This window comes from Leiobunum rupestre, chromosome 6, assembly GCF_980474605.1.
Source record: "Leiobunum rupestre chromosome 6, qqLeiRupe1.1.hap1, whole genome shotgun sequence".
In the NCBI taxonomy this organism is placed as follows: domain Eukaryota; kingdom Metazoa; phylum Arthropoda; class Arachnida; order Opiliones; family Sclerosomatidae; genus Leiobunum; species Leiobunum rupestre.
Genome location: NC_143389.1, coordinates 21,461,495 through 21,467,581, shown reverse-complemented (window position 1 = coordinate 21,467,581; position 6,087 = coordinate 21,461,495).

Here is a 6,087-nt window from a genome sequence, read left to right as displayed (position 1 = left end):
TACAAGAGGGCAAGCCCACGCTCACGATCATCTCTTTTAGTACAAGAGGGCAAGCCCACGCTCACGATCATCTCTTTTAGTACAAGAGGGCGAGCCCACGCTCACGATCATCTCTTTTAGTACAAGAGGGCGAGCCCACGCTCACGATCATCTCTTTTAGTACAAGAGGGCGAGCCTACGCTCACGATCATCTCTTTTAGTACAAGAGGGCGAGCCTACGCTCACGATCATCTCTTTTAGTACAAGAGGGCGAGCCTACGCTCACGATCATCTCTTTTAGTACAAGAGGGCGAGCCTACGCTCACGATCATCTCTTTTAGTACAAGAGGGCGAGCCTACGCTCACGATCATCTCTTTTAGTACAAGAGGGCGAGCCTACGCTCACGATCATCTCTTTTAGTACAAGAGGGCAAGCCTACGCTCACGATCTTCTCTTTTAGTACAAGAGGGTAGGCCCACGCTCACGATCATCTCTTTTAGTACAAGAGGGCGAGCCCACGCTCACGATCATCTCTTTTAGTACAAGAGGGCGAGCCCACGCTCACGATCTTCTCTTTTAGTACAAGAGGGCGAGCCTACGCTCACGATCATCTCTTTTAGTACAAAAGGGCGAGCCCACGCTCACGATCATCTCTTTTAGTACAAGAGGGCGAGCCCACGCTCACGATCATCTCTTTTAGTACAAAAGGGCGAGCCCACGCTCACGTTTTTCTCTTTTAGTACAAGAGGGCGAGCCCACGCTCACGATCATCTCTTTTAGTACAAAAGGGCGAGCCCACGCTCACGATCATCTCTTTTAGTACAAGAGGGCGAGCCCACGCTCACGATCATCTCTTTTAGTACAAAAGGGCGAGCCCACGCTCACGTTTTTCTCTTTTAGTACAAGAGGGCGAGCCTACGCTCACGATCATCTCTTTTAGTATTAGAGGGCGAGCCAGCGCTCGCGCTCATCTCTTTTAGTACAAGAGGGTGAGCCCACGCTCACGATCATCTCTTTTAGTACAAGAGGGCGAGCCCACGCTCACGATCATCTCTTTTAGTACAAGAGGGCGAGCCCACGCTCACGATCTTCTCTTTTAGTACAAGAGGGCGAGCCTACGCTCACGATCATCTCTTTTAGTACAAGAGGGCGAGCCCACGCTCACGATCATCTCTTTTAGTACAAAAGGGCGAGCCCACGCTCACGATCATCTCTTTTAGTACAAGAGGGCGAGCCCACGCTCACGATCATCTCTTTTAGTACAAAAGGGCGAGCCCACGCTCACGTTTTTCTCTTTTAGTACAAGAGGGCGAGCCTACGCTCACGATCATCTCTTTTAGTACAAGAGGGCGAGCCCACGCTCACGATCATCTCTTTCAGTACAAAAGGGCGAGCCCACGCTCACGATCATCTCTTTTAGTACAAGAGGGCGAGCCCACGCTCACGATCATCTCTTTTAGTACAAAAGGGCGAGCCCACGCTCACGTTTTTCTCTTTTAATACAAGAGGGGTAGCCCGCGCTCGCGCTCTTTTAAGAGGAAGAGCTAAAGCTTGCGGTCTGCTCGTAATGAGAAACGCCCTCTCTCAGAGGCCGATAGATTCTGGGAAATTCACATTCAGAAAAAGCACCACGTTATGTGACTCGTGAAGAAAGGCGGGAATCAATTGTTTTAAATTTCGCTCTCTAAGGGCGGCGCTGAAGCTCGCGCTCGAGCTCTTCTCTTTTATCTCAGAAGCTGAAGCTCGTGGTCTTCTCTTTTTTTTTCAGAGGCTGATTTCGCACTCGCGCTCTCTTTTATTCTTAGCGGCTGAGCTCGTGCTCGCGCTCTTCTCTTTTTTCCCCGAAGAGTGAAGCCCACGCTCGCACTCTTCTCTTTTTCCCAGAAGAGTGGAGCCCACGCTCGCGCTCTTCTCTTTTCCCCCGAAGAGTGGAGCCCACGCTCGCGCTCTTCTCTTTTTTCCCCGAAGAGTGGAGCCCACGCTCGCGCTTTTCTCTTTTTCCCCGAAGAGTGGAGCTCGCGCTCGCGCTCTTCTCTTTTTTCCCCGAAAAGTGAAGCCCACGCTCGCACTCTTCTCTTTTTCCCAGAAGAGTGGAGCCCACGCTCGCGTTCTTCTCTTTTTCCCCGAAGAGTGTAGCCCACGCTCGCGCTCTTCTCTTTTTCCCCGAAGAGTGGAGCTCGCGCTCGCGCTCTTCTCTTTTTCCCCGAAGAGTGTAGCCCACGCTCGCGCTTTTCTCTTTTTCCCCGAAGAGTGGAGCTCGCGCTCGCGCTCTTCTCTTTTCTCCAGAAGAGTGGAGCCCACGTTCGCACTCTTCTCTTTTTCCCCGAAGAGTGGAGCCCACGCTCGCGCTCTTCTCTTTTTCCCCGAAGAGTGGAGCCCACGTTCGCGCTCTTCTCTTTTTCCCCGAAGAGTGGAGCCCACGCTCGCGCTCTTCTCTTTTTCCCCGAAGAGTGGAGCCCACGCTCGCGCTCTTCTCTTTTTCCCAGAAGAGTGGAGCCCACGCTCGCGCTCTTCTCTTTTTCCCCGAAGAGTGGAGCCCACGCTCGCGCTTTTCTCTTTTTCCCCGAAGAGTGGAGCCCACGCTCGCGCTCTTCTCTTTTTCCCCGAAGAGTGGAGCCCACGTTCGCGCTCTTCTCTTTTTCCCCGAAGAGTGGAGCCCACGCTCACGCTCTTCTCTTTTTCCCCGAAGAGTGGAGCCCACGCTCGCGCTCTTCTCTTTTTCCCAGAAGAGTGGAGCCCACGCTCGCGCTCTTCTCTTTTTCCCCGAAGAGTGGAGCCCACGCTCGCGCTCTTCTCTTTTCTCCAGAAGAGTGGAGCCCACGTTCGCACTCTTCTCTTTTTCCCCGAAGAGTGGAGCCCACGCTCGCGCTCTTCTCTTTTTCCCCGAAGAGTGGAGCCCACGTTCGCGCTCTTCTCTTTTTCCCCGAAGAGTGGAGCCCACGCTCACGCTCTTCTCTTTTTCCCCGAAGAGTGGAGCCCACGCTCGCGCTCTTCTCTTTTTCCCAGAAGAGTGGAGCCCACGCTCGCGCTCTTCTCTTTTTCCCCGAAGAGTGGAGCCCACGCTCGCGCTCTTCTCTTTTTCCCAGAAGAGTGGAGCCCACGCTCGCGCTCTTCTCTTTTTCCCCGAAGAGTGGAGCCCACGCTCGCGCTCTTCTCTTTTTCCCCGAAGAGTGGAGCCCACGTTCGCGCTCTTCTCTTTTTCCCCGAAGAGTGGAGCCCACGCTCGCGCTCTTCTCTTTTTCCCCGAAGAGTGGAGCCCACGTTCGCGCTCTTCTCTTTTTCCCCGAAGAGTGGAGCCCACGCTCACGCTCTTCTCTTTTTCCCCGAAGAGTGGAGCCCACGCTCGCGCTCTTCTCTTTTTCCCAGAAGAGTGGAGCCCACGCTCGCGCTCTTCTCTTTTTCCCCGAAGAGTGGAGCCCACGCTCACGCTCTTCTCTTTTTCCCCGAAGAGTGGAGCCCACGCTCGCGCTCTTCTCTTTTTCCCAGAAGAGTGGAGCCCACGCTCGCGCTCTTCTCTTTTTCCCCGAAGAGTGGAGCCCACGCTCGCGCTTTTCTCTTTTTCCCCGAAGAGTGGAGCTCGCGCTCGCGCTCTTCTCTTTTCTCCAGAAGAGTGGAGCCCACGTTCGCACTCTTCTCTTTTTCCCCGAAGAGTGGAGCCCACGCTCGCGCTCTTCTCTTTTTCCCAGAAGAGTGGAGCCCACGCTCGCGCTCTTCTCTTTTTCCCAGAAGAGTGGAGCCCACGCTCGCGCTCTTCTCTTTTTCCCAGAAGAGTGGAGCCCACGCTCGCGCTCTTCTCTTTTTCCCAGAAGAGTGGAGCCCACGCTCGCGCTCTTCTCTTTTTCCCCGAAGAGTGGAGCCCACGCTCGCGCTCTTCTCTTTTTCCCAGAAGAGTGGAGCCCACGCTCGCGCTCTTCTCTTTTTCCCCGAAGAGTGGAGCCCACGCTCGCGCTTTTCTCTTTTTCCCCGAAGAGTGGAGCTCGCGCTCGCGCTCTTCTCTTTTCTCCAGAAGAGTGGAGCCCACGTTCGCACTCTTCTCTTTTTCCCCGAAGAGTGGAGCCCACGCTCGCGCTCTTCTCTTTTTCCCCGAAGAGTGGAGCCCACGTTCGCGCTCTTCTCTTTTTCCCCGAAGAGTGGAGCCCACGCTCACGCTCTTCTCTTTTTCCCCGAAGAGTGGAGCCCACGCTCGCGCTCTTCTCTTTTTCCCCGAAGAGTGGAGCCCACGCTCACGCTCTTCTCTTTTTCCCAGAAGAGTGGAGCCCACGCTCGCGCTCTTCTCTTTTTCCCCGAAGAGTGGAGCCCACGCTCACGCTCTTCTCTTTTTCCCAGAAGAGTGGAGCCCACGCTCGCGCTCTTCTCTTTTTCCCCGAAGAGTGGAGCCCACGCTCGCGCTCTTCTCTTTTTCCCCGAAGAGTGGAGCCCACGCTCGCGCTCTTCTCTTTTTCCCCGAAGAGTGGAGCCCACGCTCGCGCTCTTCTCTTTTTCCCCGAAGAGTGGAGCCCACGCTCGCGCTCTTCTCTTTTTCCCCGAAGAGTGGAGCCCACGCTCGCGCTCTTCTCTTTTTCCCCGAAGAGTGGAGCCCACGCTCGCGCTCTTCTCTTTTTCCCCGAAGAGTGGAGCCCACGCTCGCGCTCTTCTCTTTTTCCCCGAAGAGTGGAGCCCACGCTCGCGCTCTTCTCTTTTTCCCCGAAGAGTGGAGCCCACGCTCGCGCTCTTCTCTTTTTCCCCGAAGAGTGGAGCCCACGCTCGGGCTCTTCTCTTTTTCCAAGAAGAGTGGAGCCCACGCTCGCGCTCTTCTCTTTTTCCCCGAAGAGTGGAGCCCACGCTCGCGCTCTTCTCTTTTTCCCCGAAGAGTGGAGCTCGCGCTCGCGCTCTTCTCTTTTCTCCAGAAGAGTCGAGCTTGCACTCGCGCTCTTCCCTTTTTTGCCGAAGAGTCGAGCTCTCGGACTCTTTAGAGCCCAGAGCCCGCCGATCTCTGTATGGGGCATCGTAGGCTGGACTTTGACAATGTGACCTTCAATTTGGAACCCGGAAAACAACAAAACGAAGGAGAGAGTGAGTAGAAATATAACACCAAGGCGCTAATACGTAAAAAACGGAACAAGTGCTGGCTGGTAGAGATTATGTGCGATATAATGCTAGTAACCTCAAAATTAGAAAATCGCCCCCCTGTACGATTATTTATATATCTCCGTTATTATTTAGGATAGGTGACTAGTACTTATATTTAAAGATTGATAAAATCTTCAGCTACTGATATATATTTGTTAAAAAAATTAAATATAAATATTTTTCATTTTTTAAGTAACAAAAACAGTTTAAAAAAAACGAAAATATATTTAATTAAATGTAGCCGCCAAATGGCGCCATCTATGAAAAAACTTCATAAATCATAACATGTACGACAACCACTTCTCGTTAATTTGGTGTATTGCACATGACAATCCGTTAAATAGCGGTCCAGATATAAGCAATTTAATGATCTCTATCGCCGCCATTTTGAAATGGCCGCCATCTTGGATAGCTAGGCGATAGAACCCCACTCCACTGATTTTTGCATATCTTAAGCACCCCTGTTTATGAAAATAACCTTGAAAATTAGCCACTTTTTTGGTTATCGAAATATCATCTGGCTCATGGACTATAGATGGCAGTTCGATCTCCCGGTGTCACTTTTAGGCGGTTGCTAGCGCGCTATTCGGAGCCATACAATTATAATTAAAAAAGCATTGTCGTGCGAAATAGATAGAAAATTTCTAAAAATTATACCATAAACACTAACAAAAATAAATGAAATGTATTTAGTGAAAACGGAAATAGAGGTGGGGTATTATTTAATCGGCTAAACCTCTGACTTTTATTATTAAAATTATGAACGGTTTGACTGATTAGTTGGAAAATACCTATTGTTGCCAGATACGTATCTCGTTTTGTAATTTTAATCACCTCTTGGCTGCAAAAACATGTAATAGACCATTTTTGGCCACCAGCTTGACATCAACGTAAACGGAGAACTGTTCCAAATACTTAAAAGTAGCTCAGTGCAAAAGATTCCATCACTGCAAAAATAAATCGCGCTGTAATCGCCGAATAACCTTTTTTTGAAACAC